We start from the raw sequence: 20,691 nt of genomic DNA, 5'->3' as shown, positions 1-20,691 counted from the left end.
AAGACAGCGCCCTCTACTGTGGGTCACGGGAAGATTGATGTGCATGGATCAGTGACCTTTGAAGAAGATCAAAGCCACATTGGTTACGTAGGTCTAGCTGTTTAACTCTTTCATCTATCTGAAACAGCGCCAGTCATGACCCCAGTCCATTTAATCAGCCGTACGGCCTACTGCCGGACATCTGACAGACGCACCTGCACGCTTTCTTTAATGGCAAGGAAAACATAACTGGTTTTGCACTGAACAGGTTCAGGACCCAATCCACCTGTGTGAACATAATTTAATGCCAAGTTATCAGCAAATATAACCAAACTGAAATTAACAAGCGAACGGAGCAGGTCAAAAGACAATGGCTATATAACAAGAGAATGGGGTTGGCTCTGAAATGTGCAAAGATTTTGCCTCATGGGTGAGTAACAAAGAGCCGCTGCATTCCAGCAGTGAGAGTGAGGTCAATTAAGCCATTTCCCCTCCAATTTATCTCCCTACAGCACCTACATCAACCGGACCGCAGCTGCAAAGACCATGTGTGTCTGGGAAAATGAGAAGATTGAGGTAAACCTCGCCTGGCCCCTAGGAGAAAGACTGGCAAGATTGTCTTCATACCGGTTTCAGATGAATGGGGGTTTAAGTCTGCTGTCTTTAGGGTGTGTATATTAGGAAGGTGGAGGTTGGTACAGTATAGTATTCCTATATTCCTATATTGTTTTGTTAAATCCTAGCCTGTAATGGTAGTGATTTGTAAACATCACTACCATTTCAAAGGAAAGGCATTAAAATGTGTCTGCATTAAACTTGTAACTGCGCTCGATTCGCTCTTTGAGAACAAAATAATATGCTGACAAAAGGAAACACCTTCTTAAACACAAGAGGCCTGTAGGCATTGAATTGAAGTTTAAGAGTAGAAATGCTTAACATGAGCCACTGCAACAATGACATATGAATGAAAGTCAATTTCACTAAGGCTTTTATAAACAATTAACATCATTGGTGTCGGAATTCATCAAGGAGTTACGTTAGTAGTTGTCATAATGGATGAAGATAAGTTGGTTGTCGGTATGTGACGCCATCCCAAAAGTAAATACTGTATGTTGAGAGAAAGAACGTGATTTCTGAATCTCATGTTTCTCGCGGTATCTTGTGTGGTGTACGCCGTGACCGAAGCCATCTGGAGCATTTCCCCGAAGGCACTCCGGCCTTCCACTCCAGACCCAATTAGCCAAATCACATTTCAAAAGTGCTTGAGTTTACCTGCCAATGGTCAAATCCTTCAGGTGTCAAAAAGAAGGCTTAGACCTGGAGGACAGAATCAGTGAAACGAATGAAGTGGGATTAGTGTTAACAAAAGGGCCAAAGATATCCTCCAACACCTGTGCAGGTACTGTGGCCACTGGAGTGGCTGCTAATGGGAAAAGCCTTTGGTCCAATTTGCAGGTGCTCAGAACCTAATCTCCCATCTCTTAGCATAAGCCAGGTATCTGTTTACAACTGTACTGCGTCTCTTCAGAATCCATCTAACTTGATATGTGAAGGACTTGCACCCTCGCAGCATAATCAAGGTGATCAATCATTTACATCAGTAATTAGGTCCCAGTGTCAAAACAAAGATGGAACATGAACCTGGAGAGGTGCGTTGAGCGCGGTTGACATCAGACTTGGCAAGTGTTAATGGTAATGCGGCTCTGCGTGGGTGAGAGTCAGAGGAGCCGTGGGTTAGACGTCTGAAAGTCGTACTGCGGTCCGAACGCCTGGGGTAAGGACATTCCACACAACCCGATCCGTGTTTAAGAATAACGCTGATATAGAGGCAGTTCTGGTAATACTACAAAATGCTAAAGCGACAGACATGTTTACAACATGTAAAATCGGAAAAGTTAAGTTTTAAAGATGGCAGGCCAGATGACTGAAGCGTATTACCCGTGGGAACGAAGCATAGCCTGTTCTTACAATAATGACAGCACAACCCGAGGACCTGTAGGTGTTTCGCTTTAACCTTTTACGTTAAATACCAAGCGGTAGCCCAAGGGAGGGCGAGAGTTTAAAAGTCTGTTTAAGAATGTAGAACACAGAGTTTCTCAGCTGAGCTTAATGTCCGTGCTTTGAAGAGGAGGGCGAGAGCCATCAACTGGTCCAATAATGAATTAGTTCATTGGAAGAGGCTGTACATGGGTGTGGCAGCAGATCAAAGCATGCTTCTCTTATTGCCTGCACCTCAGGTGAAGTTGAGGCATGCAGCCAGCTGAGGCGATACGCCGGCCTGAGAACAGACGCAACTCCAAGAATGCAAAACGCTTTATCGCTTCCTCTAGCGTTTCATTCTGATATGATCCCGCATGCATTGATAATATAACTGTTTAAAATATAGCATTACAGTACAGTATTACAGAAAACGTGTAATAAATTAACACATCTTTTCTAAGAGTGTACACATACATATAATAAAGCAATATCGCTGGAGTATGAGTGGGATACAGCTTCATATCAGCTTAGCTGTGATTAGGTCTGATGCCGACTAAAAGAGACAATCACTGTCAAGCTGATATAAAGCCAATACAACAGGCATATTGTGTTTAAACACAAGTGTGTCAAAAAAATCAAAAACAACAATGGAGTGTCTTTTAAAGCCTCTTTTGTTCAAATACAATAATTACTTATTAATATCATTAGGCTTGTTTATCCTCCTAAGACCCGAGATTTGGTTTGGCTTGCATTTTAAATATCTTCCAGCTATTTGGGGATAGGAAGAACCAATAAATATAATAACCAAGTATTTTTCTTTGAACATGAAGTAGTGTAAGTGTCCATGTTTGTGTACAACAGGTTCCAGTTACACAAAATTAAGTATTATGGTGCAAACAACAAAAAATTTGATGTCCACGTATGTGGAGACACCAGGAGGTTAATAAAAACAAGTATTCGTATACTAACAAATACGTAATGTTTAAATCTGTTTTATAAAAAATATTTTGTTATTAATCTACTTGTTTTGTATGTCCTGTTTTGAGTAATACACTCAAAAAATGAAATGTTGGATTTACTTTAAAAATTGTATCCACTTAATTTGTTAAGTAATCTCAACAATAATTAATATAATTTACAAAAGTAAACTAAACAAACCTAAGTATTGTGGATAAACAATTGAGTTAACTGCACACAAAAACGTATTAATTATGACAAAAATTTGAATAATGCCATTATATTAACTCCACCCTCTTTAGTTAGGATCACCTGTTTATTATCTTAATAACACTGCAGGGCGGTTTCCTGGACAGGGACAGGTTTCCTTCCGCTGCTTGCTACCCAGTCTCACAAAATTATGTGCCATGTAATTTTTTTTTATTATTTTTCGTGATATTGTCACGAATTTCCGTGTTTTTTCGTGATCGTATCTTGAATTTCTGTTTATGTGTCATTGTCACATATTGGTTACTCAACGGTTTTTTCCTATTTTCAAACCATTTTCGCTTCGGTTTAGGGTTAGATTTGGTGTTTGCGTTAAGTATTGGTTTAAACTATTTTTTCTGATTTATTTTTTTATATTTTCTAAATTTTAAAACATAGTCGCCTGCCGTTAGGGTTAGGGGTTTGGGTAAGGATGTCATTTTATATAAATCTAACCCTAAACCGAAGCGACAATGGTAGGAAAATAGGACAAAACAGTTGAGTAACCAGTACGTGACAATGACACACAAACAGAAATTCGTGATACGATCATAAAAAAACAGGGAAATTTGTGACGTATCAGGTACGTAATTTCGTGTGACTGAGCTGTACACTGACATATTTTTACTAATACATCCGTGCCCTTTGTTTTGCCTGAAAATGCACAGAAGTAATGTTTTTAGTAAGGCATGCTTTTTTAAACTAATTAAACTAAGGCCTTGTCCTGGCTTAAGCTAATCCCTGTCTGGGAAACCACCCTTTTATGAATCAATCAATCAATAAATCAAATCAATCATAGTGCAGCTGCTCAAAACAACTAGTCATATAAACCATTTATTTACAGCTTATCAAATACATCACAAATATATTTAAAATGAAATTTTACATTTACAAATGTTCATTTATTTGGTTTTGTTCTAAACATATATCAGAAGTTCATTGACTCATACAGTACTTGACCTCTTATTACTCATGTATTTAATGGTTCTACACTTCTGCAAGCGGTGCCAATGTCAATTTATTTCTATAGCACTACTAAACACAACAACACAACACCAGTTGACCAGTGTGCTTAAATACAACAATAAAAAATACATGAATACACAATACCTACAATACATTTCATCCAGTGAGAAGCAGCACAAGATGTTTTTAGTTTGGACAGCTCTTACATTTTAGATTAGGACTAGTCCAGGAAATCACCCCTCAGTGTTATAAAGTTAATAAACAGGCGATTTTAACTAAAGAGGATGGGGTTATTATAATGGCAATATTCGAGTTTTTGTCATAATTAATTACATTTTTTGTGTGCCAGAACAACAATTACCCATAATACATTGCAACATCATCAGCCAATAAGATGCTAGTCTGTATCGGTTTTATTAATTTGTTAATTTTACGCAACAATGTTATGTTGGCTGAACAAAGAATTTTTAAGCAAAGCCATCAAGACACACTTTTTTTGTTGAATAAACTTAATTAAATTAAGTTTACATTGTTACATTGTTTTTTTAAGTAATCTGAACGTAAACGTTTTTTTTTCTTTGAGTGTACATTGCAAAAAAATATATAAAAATCTGTACATCCCAACATTAAAGCCCTGTGACGACATCTGGCAAATCCTTCTTCGGCCAAAGTGAATTCATCTAATATACTACTGAGAGTTTTGGGTTGTATTTTTACCATTCTGTTGGTTCATTGTATGTGGAAAAGTAAATTTTTCCATGTCTTCTAACTAATAATTGCTTGGATTAAAATGTCAAGACTGTACATTGAATGTGATTTTTTGTAATAAGGGTGGAGAAGATGAACAAGTGGGTGGGATGTTTGAGGACACATTACGGTTCAACACTTATATTAGCTGTGAGACACTGTCAATACATTCATTGAAGAAGACTAAACACAGTATTGGTATAAACGGTTTCATCGGACGCATGTGCGTTCTCGCAGGGAAAAAATAACAAATGCAAATTTTACACGGCAACGTTAGCTCAGTGTAGTTTTTTATATGCTTTAGCTATGATTTGAACTAAGGTAATCTACTTGTTGTTTATTAGGGGTCAAGCCCAGAATGGGCGAAGACCCCTATTGTATCCGTTAGTTTTCTTATTATTCTTCCGTATTCTTCCGCCATTGCAGTCTATGGCAGCCCATAGCAGCGTACATAGGAATTTGGCACGTTTTAAAGGGCTGTCCAAAAAGTCTCCACAGCAAATTTGGAGTGTCTACATCAAACCCACTAGCGCCACCAACAGTCCAAAGTTGCACTTACGTTTTTGCTTATAACTTCTGATCTGTAAGACCTAGAAAGGAAATTCTTGTTTCGTCTGAATCCTTGGCTCAAGCAATTCAAATGGATCCTATGACGCCATTTTCCGTCATTAAAATTTTTCAGCCATTTTGAATTATTTGTAAAACCTACTTTTGCGAACTTGTCCTAGAGATTTTGCCAGATTGCCACAAAAATCGGTGTGCAGCATCTAGAGACACTCACGGCAAAAAGTTATTAAAAGAATTTCGATAAACCAATCCGTTGTCGTATAGCGCGTCAACAAATTTTACGTAGAGCGTGAAAAAATGGATTTGAGGCTGTATCTCCGCCAAACTTAAGCCTATTGACATGACACTTGGTAGTTGTGATGCCAGTCAGGAACTGAGTGTGCATCCACCGTTTCGTCACAGCACCACCTAGTGGTCAGACTTATGTTTTACACACCTATAACTTTGCCTCCGATCAACATATTTTCACGGAACTTGTTTCGTTGGAGTTTTGAATATTTGCCGAGTCCATCGATACCAAACATGCCAGATTTTGCCTTACGGTTAGCCCTTCGCAACAAAATAGCACTTAAAAAACTCTCCGCGAGCGTTATTCCGATCGACTCGAAAACACCACAGGAAGAACAATGCATTACCTTCTGAACAAAAAACTCTATTGGCGTTATATTAAAATTTTCATCAGAAATGGCCAAAAATTGCGAAAATCTAAAAATTACCTTTAAATTTTGTGTTTTTTACACATAAATGGTTATAACTTCACAACGAAAAGATATTTTTTCACCAGATTTGATACGCTGATGTACGACCACAGTCTGAGGCTACACAAAAAAATTGTATGCTTGCACCACTAGTTGGCCCTATAGTTGAACAAAACCTGTGAAATCAAGCAACCCTTTGGTCATACAACTGTTTCTTCACTAAACTAAAGTGTATAGTCGTAAAACTAGCTAGATGTAACACAGTTATGACCAAAGGTTGCATGCACAATTTTGTGGTTCCACGAAAGCCGTTTGTTTATGTTGTTACTGCTGAAACCGTCTATAAACACTGGCTCAATCAATGATTTTCTTTCTTTCTGTTTTTTTATATGGGTCTGGCTAATCTATTATTATTGAGAATTTTATTTGTCTAAGATTCCACTTTATTCAGTACTAAAAAGTCAGAACCTGAGAAATGTGATTTGATGGGCTTCCCCGTTGACCGGCAATCTGCTTTAGCCGGGTAAAGCACAGCAGCTCTTTAATTGGATCTAATTGTTACTCTCCGGAGGACCTTGACTGCACGAGACAAACATCAGACAGTGACAGGAGAGCCACCGAGACATCATTTCACTGATCTGGAGACTTTCCTGTGGGAACGAGCAGTGGATGATTCACAATCGCTGGTCTCAATAGTTGTGCTGTATTTACTGTGCAGCCAGCGAGTCTTAATGCCATAATCGCTCTGCTCTGCCATTAGCCAGACAAAGTGAGCTGTGCTTTAAACAGGCCGTTCATACAAGCAGTGCAAACTGGGAACTGTTTACATCATTCCAACACCTGTTTTTCCCACAAGTTCTTGTGAATGATCTCTCTGTGATGGCAACCAGGGACGCTTGTGAGACAAATGATCTTGGGTTGTGGGACCTGTTGTTGTCTGTTTTTCTAGAGTCAACACAATTATTTATGGTAGATCAAGAAGCCATTATCTCACAATAGCACGGCTTAAATGATAAACACAACCTCATGGGTTTAACGTGGATGACAGAGAAACAGAACCTGCACATTTCCTGTCATTAAAATCCAGGCCAATGTTTGAACACGGCTTAAGATTTACATTCGAAAGAGAGAGAAGCTGTTCAGTAAATGCCGAACCTTGGAAAAAGTGAGAACGGTGGCTACCTTTGCGGCTTTTGATTAGCCTTAATGATGTACCGATGGGAAGATCTGTTAGAATCACAAAAGCTTGTGGTGGAGAAGAGACTGTCAGCCACTAAAACCACAAACAAGACTAATGAGATAATATGTTGAAGCTAACAAGGTATCTGAGACATAGCCAGATTGAAGGAAAGATTGTAAGGAAAGTCCCCTGAGTAATAAACGACTCAAAAAAGCCACAGACCGACAATCCAGTGAGAACTTGAGAGTGAATCTGTCTTTGACCTTTACCAGACCTACAGCAATTCTGCCAAACATTTTGCTTGTGTTGACAAATGTTTCATGTATACTGTACCAACCATATTCACAAAGAGACATCAATGAAACGTATGCTTTAAGTGAAGAGTCGACAGGTGTCGTCTACCTGTTATAATTATTCCAATCAAACTCAACACCTGTTAGTTGCTCTCGTCTCCCACATGCCCTCAACAGATGTCCCTTCTCAATCTCACGAGGGCAAATTCAGCAGTTAACACAAAGAAATAAACACAGATGCTTCTGGAAAACATAAAGATAAACCGCATGCGGGTATAGCACTTTTAACAACTACTGCAAGAAAATGAGCAAAAGTTCCTTAGTGTTAGTGGGTAACTTAGATCAAGCAACACAAGTATAGCACATTTTCAACATTGTCTGTCTTTAGCATCACAATATAGACTGATAGATCCAACTGTGGATATGACTGGCAGATCTTATAGATCCAATTAGAGTCCAGTTTCACTATCTCTCTCTCTCTCTGTCAAAAAAATCACTAAATCTGTACTCAGATATCAACTCTGTTGTGAGAGCTAATACTTCAAATCAACCACGAGGCAGATACAGAGATAAAGGGAAAAACTGCAAGCAGGAGACAAAGTTATGTTGAAGAAAATAAAAAGTAAGAGACGAAGTTATGTTGAAGAAAATAAAAAGTAATCACAGTTGTGTGTCAATGCTCAGTCTAGCTTTATTGATGCTCTGAATGACTTCAGTGGCACTACAAAAATAAAAACCTTGGATCAACTTAAAAAAATTAAGTAATCAATCACACACAATATTTGACATTAACTCAAAGTAAAAAATTTAATTACGTTTAATATGAAAAGTTTAAATCCATGCAACCACTTTTTAAAGGTTGGACAAATGAATTATTTTAAATTAGAACTAACTAATTAAACTAATATGTATAGGTTAATGTAAATTAATTATTTTAGGTTGTCTCATATAAAATAAAAGTTGTTATTGTAGGAAAACCCTTAGTTTTATACAATCCTGGTACCCAAAATGGATTAATCCCGATAATATAAGTCAGACATTCTGCTACATGATATTTATTTCACGAGTTCACACTTACAAATAAGTTAGATATATTCAATTTGTAAACATATTGGGTGTGCTGTCCGGGGAAAGGGCTCTGAAGTCAGAAATGGGCTCGAACACAGAGATCCCCCCCAGGTTTAGGGAGTAACCTGGTAAGTGAGAGGAGATGGGGTGGTGAAGGGATTCTGAAGACTGTAGAGAATCCTTAAGCCCGGAATACACTGCACGATTTTTGTGCTCTTATAAGATCATTACCTTATCACACTGTGCGACATGTATCGTTTAAACTCAGGTACGAGAGGCATGTAGACTGTACGATGATGACACTGAAGCTTCGGCGGAAGCGTCACACATTGCGCAACGTCACCAGCATGCGCTCGTGGTAAACAAATACAGGCGCGCAGGTCGTAGCAGCAAACGCACTGTGCGGTGATCATGCTGAATTTCTGACACTGTCAGAAAACTATCGTAGGCTATCTTTGGACGCAAGACCGGGAAAACGGCCGTCTTTGAACCTCTCTCACTGTACGACATAGGACCACTGATGGAGAGTCACGATCACAGAAATCGCGACAATAGTTTCACGATGGCAATCTTTCGTCTGGGACAGTCAATAATCGTGCAGTATTAGGTGAGTTTGACTGTGATTATAAATGGGCTTGCCTTCATGCTGATTGGGTAGATATGTTGATTACTGATTGTAGACAGCTGGTGATATTAGAGTATTTGTTAATTACTGATTGTAAACAGCTAAAGGCACTTGAGTAGTTTATTTGACATGTTCCATCGAACTACGTTAATAAAACATTATAAAATGATCAGTAATTAAATCACACCACAATGACATTTTTCTTGACTTGTTGGTTTACAATATGAATTACAACAGCCCAAGTCATAGCCCAACCAAAGTAAACACTGTTCACCATAAGGGTAACCAAACATTTTCATTAAAACATCAACAGCTGTCAGAAAGTCAACTGACACATCAATCATATAAAGTTTATTACTTTTCTTTAGTTAAAAAGTATGTAATCCAAAAGGATGGAAATTTTATATGCAATCAAATTACATAAATGTTAGGCTAAATGTTTTGGTAAAATGTAGTAACCATGTTTTGTGTGTGTATTGATTACTATCACCAAAACCATGGTTTACTACACTAACCATGGTTTAACCATGTTTTTTGAAAACCATGTTGGTCAAAACCATGGTTATTTTTGTGGTTACCATGGTTTTACTAAAGTAATTAATTACAAAAATTAACCATGGTTTTACTACCGTTTAAACCAAAAACCATGGTTAATTTTTGTAATTAATTACAACAAAACACAACATAAATTCACCAAAGATGTTAATTTGATTAATTTGCTGTAATCCACATCTTTAAAATTCATACGATTGAGAGGAACAGATCAAAATTCAGTTCTTTATCCAGCGATCTTGATTCCAGTTATCAGCAGAGACCGTAAACGTAAACATTTTGTGTTGAATTAAAATGTAAATATTGTGCCTTAAGAAGCTTTACGACACATTGTTTTATGTCAGTGTTATCAAAGCTCATTGGCTCTTGTGTGCTACGTCACAGATTTGCAACATTGCTGTCTTTCAGTCGATGTACTTTTGAAATTTGAAATGCGCAACTTGACAGAGAGAAGATTTATGTTCTCGTGAATTAATAACTTTAATGCTTCTCTGTACTTTATATACTCCAGAAAGGACCGCGGCAGCAACACATCGTCATTTTAACTACTTTTGGTATTGCTTTTGAAATTTCGATAAAAATAAATTATTGTGATTACACTTTTTAATTTATAACAGTACATGATTTAAAAAAAACTGAACTGTATTAGATGCTACATTGGTACAAAAATGTTCCTACACATTTCTGTATGTAACATTGCTTATAAAACGGTTAGTTCCAATCCTTGATTCTGATTGGTCAATAGCTGTGCTTTATTCATGATAAAACACTGCTATGACCGCTTCACCCAACAGTTCTATTTAATATCACTGCGCCCTTAGCAACACCCTTAGCAACACGTAAACATATAATGAGACAAACTTTGAGAACAGTTTGTTGTTTTTATTTGAGCTTTCATGTTATTGTTCGCAGTCAGGGACTATTTTTTCTAGCAAAGGGATGTTTTTATTGCTTTAACTACATGAAAGTTGCACTAATATATTTTTTTTACTTTAATATTGTGTAGTAACCGTTTTATAAAAGCAATAAGGTACTCGAGGCAAGTGCTGTATCGTGAATAAGTAACGGCTGAAGGGGTTGCAGGCACTCGGCTTCGCGTCGTGCCTAACAACGCCCTTCAGCCGTTACTTATTCACGATACAGCACAGCCTCTCGTACCTTATTGCTTACATAAAAATAAAAAATACATTACATATTTAATTTATTTTTTTAAAGTTTGGGTATAGGGTAAGGTTTGGGGTGGTATGGTAACATTTTCGATAAAATGGTTAAAGGGAAATTATCAGTCTCACAAAATTATGTATCTACAGTCACATCATTTTTTGATTCTTTTTCGTGATACTGTCACATATTTCCACGGTTTTTCATGATCGTATTGCGAATTTCGGTTCATGTGTCATTGTCACATATTGGTTACTCAACTGCTTTTTACTATTTTATAACCATTTTCGCTTCGGTTTAGGATTAGATTGGGTGTTTGCATTAGGATGTCACTTTAAGTATTGGTTGATACTATTTTTTTATTTATTTTTTATATTTTCTCAATTTTAAAACATTGTCGCCTGGCGTTAGGGTTAGAGTTGGGTTTGCGTAAGGATGTCAGTTTATGTAAATCTAACCCTAAACCGAAGCAAAAATGCTAAGAAAATAGGACAAAACAGTTGAGTAACCAATACGTGACAACGACACACTGAAATTTGTGATACGATCACGAAAAAACTTGGAAATTTGTGACAGTATCACGAAAAAGAATCAAAAAAGGTATGTAATTTCGTGTGACTGGGCTGAAAATTATATAGCAATCTTTATGGTATGAAAGATTTGTAAATGTTTTACATTTTGTAGATGTAAAAACGAATAAATGTTGCAAATACGTCTACATTAGACGCTTCAGCATCTATTTAAACTTTATGTTTTGTGTTTTTGAAAGATACGTGTTAATATTAGCAGTGAGGCCAGGCTGGGTTATTACTGCCGATGTCATGCCAATGTCCTTAAGTTTTTTTTATTTAAGTTTTCTCAACCTCAGGTATTTTACAATCCTGTAGATTTGTCACATTAACACAGCCCCATTATTTGCTCCACAAGGGCCAAACTTGAAAAATAAACAACATACAGTAACTGTAACATTTTATGTCTTAATTCTCAAAGAAATAAAAACAAAAACTCTTATCTGACCGATTTTGTTGTATGAGTTCTTTATACTGGAAGAGAACGTGTTTTTAAATGTATTAGTGTGTTAGTGTGTGTAGGGACATACATGCAGATTAATGAGGCAGAACAGTTCAGTTTCACTTCACATTGCAGGTGATTATAATCTCTCAAATTTACAGCACTTGTGAATTTAATTCTGCATGTCCACATTTAGAAATGAGTCCCGCAATACAATGTTATATTAAACATATGTTATCACACACATACTGTATGAAATATTGATCCACACTTCACCTGCTGGGTAGAAAAAAAACAGTTTAGGATGAGTTATGTGTTATTAAATCATTCAACTTACCAATTGTTTATATTTAAGTACTTTATTTTGATTAATAACATAATGAATAATGGAGTTGTATGATTCATCTGAGAGATGCTTGCTGACTGATCAAACACACAGCAGTAAAATCCATCCAGCAGCACACAGGTGTTAATGCTTTAGTCCAGGTAACACACGTAAAGCTCAGCAGGTCAGACCTGCCCCTTCAAACTAAATATCAGAAACAAAGCACGAAGCTTTAGGGATTACAGAACAATTTTGATCAGGCCTTGCAGCTGCATGCGTTCAGGAAGGGTGGGGCTATTATGGATTGCAACCACTGTGGATAAACTCAATCAAATTTATCACCTCACATCTACAGTGAGCAAGTCCGAATGACGCTGGAGTCTTTATACTGATGCACATTCAGTATTTTCGGCCTAGACCTCAGTCCTGGTTTAGCCCGGGGCAGATGACCGCACTGTGGCCTTCTTATTGTCATGCATGAATGAGTTCTAGAGCCCATGGGTCCTCTATTGTTTCCTGAGCTTCTGAGATTTGAAAACCTGATTTTGTTTTCTTTCCTTCTTCCAGCCCACCCCTCCCCATTCGGCCATCTTGTTACCTTCCAGCACTGAATGTTTATTGAGGCTCGTCAACAATGACAACAACAACAAAACCGGGACTTGCCCACCTGTGTACCCGCCCCTTCCGAAACAATGCTGCCTGCGAATCACCAATCTAGACCGCCAGTCATTCCGACCCAACCCGTGGACCCCTGTAGATTCGGGAATGCCTGAAGAAACGCCACTCCTTTAGTTCTCAGGGAGATTATGAATAAAAGCGAACTGGTGCAAGACTATCAAACACGCAGCTGCATGCGTGGATCACACGTGGTAAATGTCATCATTAGTAACGCCTATATAAATACATATACATTTGTAGACAACGGCAAAATCTCCACATACTAAAGAGTTAACCATAATGTGTTAGATTCAATGTGGACCGTTCTAATGTCCAAATAATAAACACATACAAACAATTTTGTTCACGCTGCAAAACTTTTTTTTTGATTCAAATCTGTTTAACGCATTAACTAAAAAAATTCTCATTACCTTGATTCACAACATTACGCTTATAATAACCATTTATAAGTTGAGTTGTCGGGTCAGATTTTGTGGAAAAGGTCAGTTACTCTTCAGAAAATGTAAAAATAAGCAGTGTTGGGGGTAACGCATTAAAAGTAACGTGTATTAAGTAATAATATTACATTTCAGAAGTAACGATTAAAGTAATGCATTACTTTTTAAATGTACACATTAATATTTGAGTTAAGTTTTTTTAAAGTAATGCAAGTTACTTTTCAGTTTAATTAATTAGATGTAGAAAAAAATTTACTGCATTAAACTGAACGTATTAATGTAGAATTACACACTCTATGCGTGAACAGTTTCAGTCAGAAATGGAGATGGCAGGCCAGAGCTTGACATTTTTGCTATTAAAATATGCAATATCTGAATGTAGAACCTCTCAGTCATAAAAACACCTGCAAAGAAAAAGTAACGCAAAAGTAACTCAAAAGTAACGTAAGCATTACTTTCCATGAAAAGTAACTAAGGCTATGTTTACATTAATGCGTTTCCCTTTTAAAATGCATTACTTTTGCCACATTTACGCCTTTCATTACGACACCGTTTTCGACCCTCATAAACTGAGTCGTTCGTAACGCTGCAGACCCTGTTTAAGTTTGAGAACTCAGACGTTGCGCTGCAGTGTAAATGAACGTAGACGGAGTCTTATGTAAACGAACAGCTGATGTTAACGTGACAGCGCATCATTTTCAAACTAAAAATTATCTTTTTATTCAGGTAAATGGAGGTTTACAACGAAGGCTTTGCCAAAAATAGTAAACATCTACCAACCAGCTATTATAAACGCTATATCAGATTGTTTTAACACGTATCCTTATAGATAATGTCTGTTTTATATTTATGTTTGAGTATTGTTGGGTTTGAATATTGTTGTAATGTTGTTTATGTATTGTTTAAATTTAGTTAGCTTATTACGAAAGATAGACTGTAATTTTAAACGCCATATAGGGCGTTGTAAAGGCCAATGTGAAGGGAGAATTGTAATGGGTCAAACATTATTTTCGAGTTTAATTTAAGTTTTGTTTGCTACTGTAAAATGAATTTTGGTTTCATATAATTTGTCTCTTAATTTTAAGTTTTGTTGATAAGTTTTGTAAATATATATTAATAAAAACAATAAAATCAACGTCATATTAATATTTAATGCTTGTTTAGCTGATTGCGCTTTTTGCTATTTCTGTCATATTAATTTGTATTCATTAATTGCACACTGAACAGCGACAGGTAAGGGAAGATAAGTTATTTGGTGTTTTTCTGAAGAATACAGTCAGTTCGTACGAAAATTTTCAAATGGACTATAAGATCATAAATATGATCTGCGAACAATGAACTATTATAAATATAACAGCGTGAAATGGCTAAAGAGGAACTCCATACATAAAGCAATAATCATTTCTGTAGGCTAAAGCTATACTTCACCTCTTATTATGTTTGATTGAAGTTTGCATTTGCTGAAATTTATTTTTGCTTCAAGTTCGCTACTGTTTAGTACTGTTCACCTGAATGCTTCCTTTTTAAATCATAAAGACCCTTCTGTTTGGTTTAAATCAATATTAACCTATTAATCATATTAATATGTTGTAGGGGGGAGCTAGAACAATATAAGACTTTCCCAAACACATGTTTCCAAAAACACATTTTTATAGGTTAAAAAATAGTGTTTGTTGTAGTTGCCGGCAAAGGATCCAGGTATGAAATTTTTGTCAATATCGCACACCCCTAGGCTGCATAAATGCGCAAAGGTAAGCTATTATTAGAGTTATAAGTTATTTTACATGATTTTACGTGATTGATCATGTTTTATGCATTTATGGTCGTGTAAAGTGTGGATGAAGATTCTTTTTAAAATGCCAGTATAAACGAGGATCGTTTTCATTTTAAAAAGCCGTTTAAAATGCAAATGCTCTAATGTAAACAGGGCCTAAGTAACGCAACTAGTTACTTTTTTGGGGGAGTAACATAATATTGTAATGCATTACTTTTAAAAGTACTTTTCTCCAACACTGAAAATAAGTACGCAAAGTAAAATGCAATGTTATGTTTTAAACAAAGATGGGAATCGAGAGGTAAAAGTTACAGATTTAAAAAAATATACTTAATTATGATGGATATCGATGGCTTTTTAGACTGAGAATTGATCCAGTATGAACAATAACGACAGCTTAGACAAACAAAATCAGATCTTCAGAAACCAACTTTTTTATTATTATGTAAACATATTTTTTTGCACGCATGTATGCTTCACTACTTTGCAGACGACTGAAAGATTGGTTGGGAAAATATTTGTGTGGATAGTGTAGGTACATGTGCAGAGCAGATTTTAAGCATCACCCTCCAGTAAAATCAAACTGTGTTACAGAGGAAATAACAAAACAACAATAAAAGCAACAAAAATAACGGGCGGAGAGAGCAGCACATAAACCCACAGGAAATTAGTTCTCGGTCTGAAACAAGCCAGCATCTCTTAAATGAATGAATGAATAAAAACCTTCTTCAAGTGAATCTCGGCAGATTTCACAGTAATGGGGTTGTGTGGTGATGGGGGTATTTGGGGCGTCTGGCTTGTATCACTCTGACTGACAGCTGGATAGGGGCAAACCCTCTGGCAATTTAATAGCAGAGCCCTTAGCCCACCCACCTGACCCTGCCCAAATCCCACCATCTTGAAACATCTATATTATGCTCTCAGGAAAAGAGTTAATGAGTCAATAAGGTTCCGGGATCAGGAGCTATTTCTGGATTCTTGGCAAGCAGAAGTATTTCAGTGAGTGAAATATAAAGTTAAATGTCGATGTCGTTACACATTCAAATGTTTCTCTGAACTAAGAAGATTAAAACAAAGACTGTTAATAGAGAAACCCAAGTATCATTATTAAGAGAGAAAGAGTCTCACCTCACACTTTTTGATCACCATAAATTCAAAACATTTTCTATAATACTGTCTACCTGATGCAACATATAGTTTTGTCAAGGACTCAACACACTTGCAGTGAATGAACGTCCCTCCTGCAGGTGCATCTTGTGTATACATACAAGCTTGTGAAATTAACCAGCACCGTTTAACTAGCATGTGCAAAAGGGACCCATTACAAAATCTGTAATTGTTACTAGGCCTGAGTAACTTGGCATTGATAAATCTGAAGTCTGGAACGTCTGGCAAGGCTGTTTTCCAGATGAAACGGCTAATGAGGATGTAAGGTGGAACATCAGTCAAATCAGGTGGGCTCAAGGCGGGTGGGCTGAAGTTGTCTTCCTTTGGCCAACATGAAACAAACCAGAGCTTTAGTTTAAGTTATGTCCTCATTTACATAAAATCAATACTTTTTCCAAAAATTATTTTGCCTTTTAGTAAGATTAAACATGGTAAAATGAACATGATTAGGCCCGGACAGGGGGCCCGGAAAGCGTGTGAGCATGTGTGAATCAATATACACCTATATATTTATATAATATCAGATCTCAGTAAAACCATTAATGTTAATGCTGCTTTATTTCACACAAACAGGTCTGTAGCAAACCAATTACTTACACTGTCTAAAACCATCTTCTAATCAAGCCAATTACTTTACTTGTCTCAAATAGTTGTGTCTAATCCGCTGATACGTTCCAGTGTTCAAGCTGGTATTTGCTTCAAAACAGTTAGACTTTGACATTTGCATATATGAGTAAACTGACAAATTACAACATGACAAACAGGTTAAACAAGGTGTAATGTTTTTGTTGTGTATCTGACATTTTCCCAGCAAAACCGCAGAATCACTGATGCATTGAAAATAAAACCAGATTTGTCCATGAACATAAAGACGTTATAAAAAAATCTTGAGTATGTGGAGAGTTTTGACAGTGTTTGAAATAGTCTGTAGTGAAAGTGAATGAGGTGTCCCAACAGACAGCAGTCTCAATGAGAACATATGGCAGCAATTGGGTGGAGAAAGCTCTCTGTCTGACCAGCTGTAATTAACACACGGTCTCATGCTGGCCTTTCTTTTAATAGCCTGGATTGCCCTGTTTAGACTAAAAATAAATGCACCAATTTAGGCTTGTAGAGATTGTCATTGCAGGAGCGTGAACTCTGACCTTGGCCAAAGCTGACAGTCCAGCTGGATGAAGAGCCTCATCACTTTGAATTCATATAAGCACAAGACATCTCGCAGGCTGAAACAAACCCCATAAACCTACATATATATAATATATATAGTTTTATACAACAGTTCTTTCTGGTTCTCGAATCTGATTGGCTAAGAGCTATGCGATATTGTGCTGATAACGGCACTGTAACCGCTTCACCTTTCGTATTATTCCGCCACCTAGTGAATGGAGGTCCTAAGCAGGCTCATCTCTGAATGGAAAAACACAGACGCGCTGTTTGAATCACTCTCCATGTGTCTCATTAGTTTACTAGCTCATAAATCAGTCTGTGAATCCCCAATCGGAAGTTATTATTCCGTCAAAGATCAGCGCTCTTGGATGTTACGTTAAAGTTAATGGGAGTAGCCTAATGTCTTGTCACATCGTGTGGACGATTAACACTTGGAAAGAGGAATATAAACACTCATTTTTTTTTCTGGAGCTATATCTTTTATCAGAACGCGAAAACACCGTGGAACTGCAGGTAAGCACCGCAGCTTTTAATTGTGGACATTGATCATTTACTTTATCGTGAAGTGACTATTAAAACATGATATGAGATATCGCCACTGGTATATTTATAAGCAGCATGCAAAAACATCTCTCTGACACTTATAAAAAAACGTTTTGTATAGTACTGACAAGAAGAAAGTTTAATAATAAAAATCGAGTGCTCGTATCGCGTTAAGAATAAATGAGAAAGCAATAGTAACGTTACACAAGTATAGTTTTATTAACTTTTACTTCGCGCCAAAACAATAACAACACAAAAGACACTAAATATAAATAAAAAAACAAGTACTAGTTTGATCATGACACCAAATACTGCTGATTTGATCTCATTTTGACGATCATAAACAAACAAGGCCAACATGAGAGCCAGGGAATCCCTTTCAGAGATGTAGCCCAGAGAGGGCGGTGGTCAGCGGGGCGAGTGAACACCGACGTCCGCTCATGCTTTGGTTCTCATTCGTACCGAATCTCACTAAGCAAACGTTCAAACAGGCGCTATCTTTACTAATCGACTGCAGATTTAAATATAATACAGATACATTCTCGACTGAACTAATCTTAAAACTACACTTTGTGACCAAGAAACGGTAATATAAAGTAACGGCTTTTCCGTCCATTGAGTTGTTATGAGCTTCAAAGCAGCCGAACGTTTTACCTGTCATTCTGGCCGCCCTCAAATCCGTGGCGGAAGAAGTAGTTCTCAAACAAAGAGGCTTTTAAAATAACTCCGTTGTTGTTTTCTAGTTTTCGTTTTTCAAACGTGTGCCGTCGAACTGTTGTATAAAAGCAATATCGCTCTCGGAGTCGTGTGATATAGCTCTATATCATCACGGCTGTGATTGCCTCCGGCACTCGGCCTGCGGCCTCGTGCCTCTGGCCTAATCACAGCCGTGATGATATAGAGCTATATCACACTCCTACTCGAGGGATATTGCTTAAATATTACATTTTTTAAAAAAAAGAGAAGCAATCATTTCTTAAAGGGAATGGTTCACTTTAAAACTAAACTTTTATGATCATTTACTCATCCCCATGTAATCCAAGATATTTATGTCTTCCTTTCTTCAGTCGAAAAAAATGTCAGTGGAGTATAATGGTTGAGGTTGAGTATAATGGCATAAAGCCATGTCACTTGGAGTTGAGATTTGAGATTTGGATGTCATTTTATGTAACAAAAAGTTTTTCTAACACCAAACCCAAGCGACAATGTTAAAAAAAATTGAGAAACCAATTTATAAAACGACACAAAAAGATGTGTCGTATTAAGTGAATGGGAAGGACTGGCGTATCATATGCACACAAAATTGGAATTTGGTGTGTGTAATGCACTAGTTTTCACACTTCGTGCATTTTATACGCATGTCCTTGGGACTGGGCTGGTTCAGGAGTAGGACTGTATAAGTGGCTTACATTTTTTTAAATGCTATTGTTTTAAATTCTAATTTGTCTTTTTTTCCATTACGATGCATAATATTAAAATAATACATTACATATTTTCCTTTTTTTTTTGTTTGGGTATAGGGTCATAACATTATCGATAAAATGTTTAAAGGGAAATTATACAGCAATCTTTATGGTATGAAAAATTTGGAAATGTTTTACCTTTTTTAGCTGTAAAAACGAAATAATACTACAATTAAATCTTGTAAATACGTCTAAATAGCAGTGGTGGCTCGTGCTCATCCGAGGGGCGCAAATTCAAAATAAGTTTTCGGAGTGTCATGTGTGTTGGTTGCGTTTTCAAAATATGTGTTTGTTGCGTCATGTGAATCATGTGCATCACGTGTTTTGTCAAAATAAGTGCCTGCTGCACACGCGTCAAAACCGTTTATGATTACAGAGACGCTCACGTTCACAAATTACACGCAAGACACTCCCTTAACAGTAAACTTTGAATATGAATGAGATTATTTAGTATCTGGCAAATGCGAGCGTCTCTTTTATTATAAACCCTTTAGACGCGTCTGCAGCAGGCACTTAGTTTAACAAGACACATGATGCACACAGGATCTCTCGACGGGCAGAACACATATTTTGAAAAAAGGAACCACACACATGATGGGCTACATACGAACTTCGCATCAACCGCCCTCGAAAAAGGAAGTCACCATTGCTACATTGTACGCCTCAGCATATATTTAAACCTCCAAAAAAGTATGTTTTGTGTTTTTGAAAGTTACTTGTTAATACTATGATTAACAGTGAGAATGACACATTTCTATATGTCTTTGTCTAAGTTTTTTTGTTAAAAAATGTGAAACCTAAACGTTTATATCTGCTAGGAAAACAAATGACTTTTCACAGATTTTCTATACACCATCCCATGGCAAGCGTGACCTTTCCAATGTTACTATATAATGTGTTGGACACGCATCGCATATTTTAGTTTTAAAGTGAACTATTCCTTTAACATATGTTGGTTTATCTATAGAAATAAGTTAGATAACTTCAACATATGTGTAACAAACCTAACTAGATCACCATCTAGATTTGATATTGTGTGACAAGGAAACTCCAAACGCAACGTTCTTTAAATCACCGTACATGTCTCTCCTGAAAACTGCAAAATTG

Source organism: Misgurnus anguillicaudatus, chromosome 4 (assembly GCF_027580225.2).
Source record: "Misgurnus anguillicaudatus chromosome 4, ASM2758022v2, whole genome shotgun sequence".
Lineage (NCBI taxonomy): Eukaryota > Metazoa > Chordata > Actinopteri > Cypriniformes > Cobitidae > Misgurnus > Misgurnus anguillicaudatus.
The sequence above is the reverse complement of the archived record's forward strand: the minus strand, read 5'-3'. Positions refer to the sequence as shown.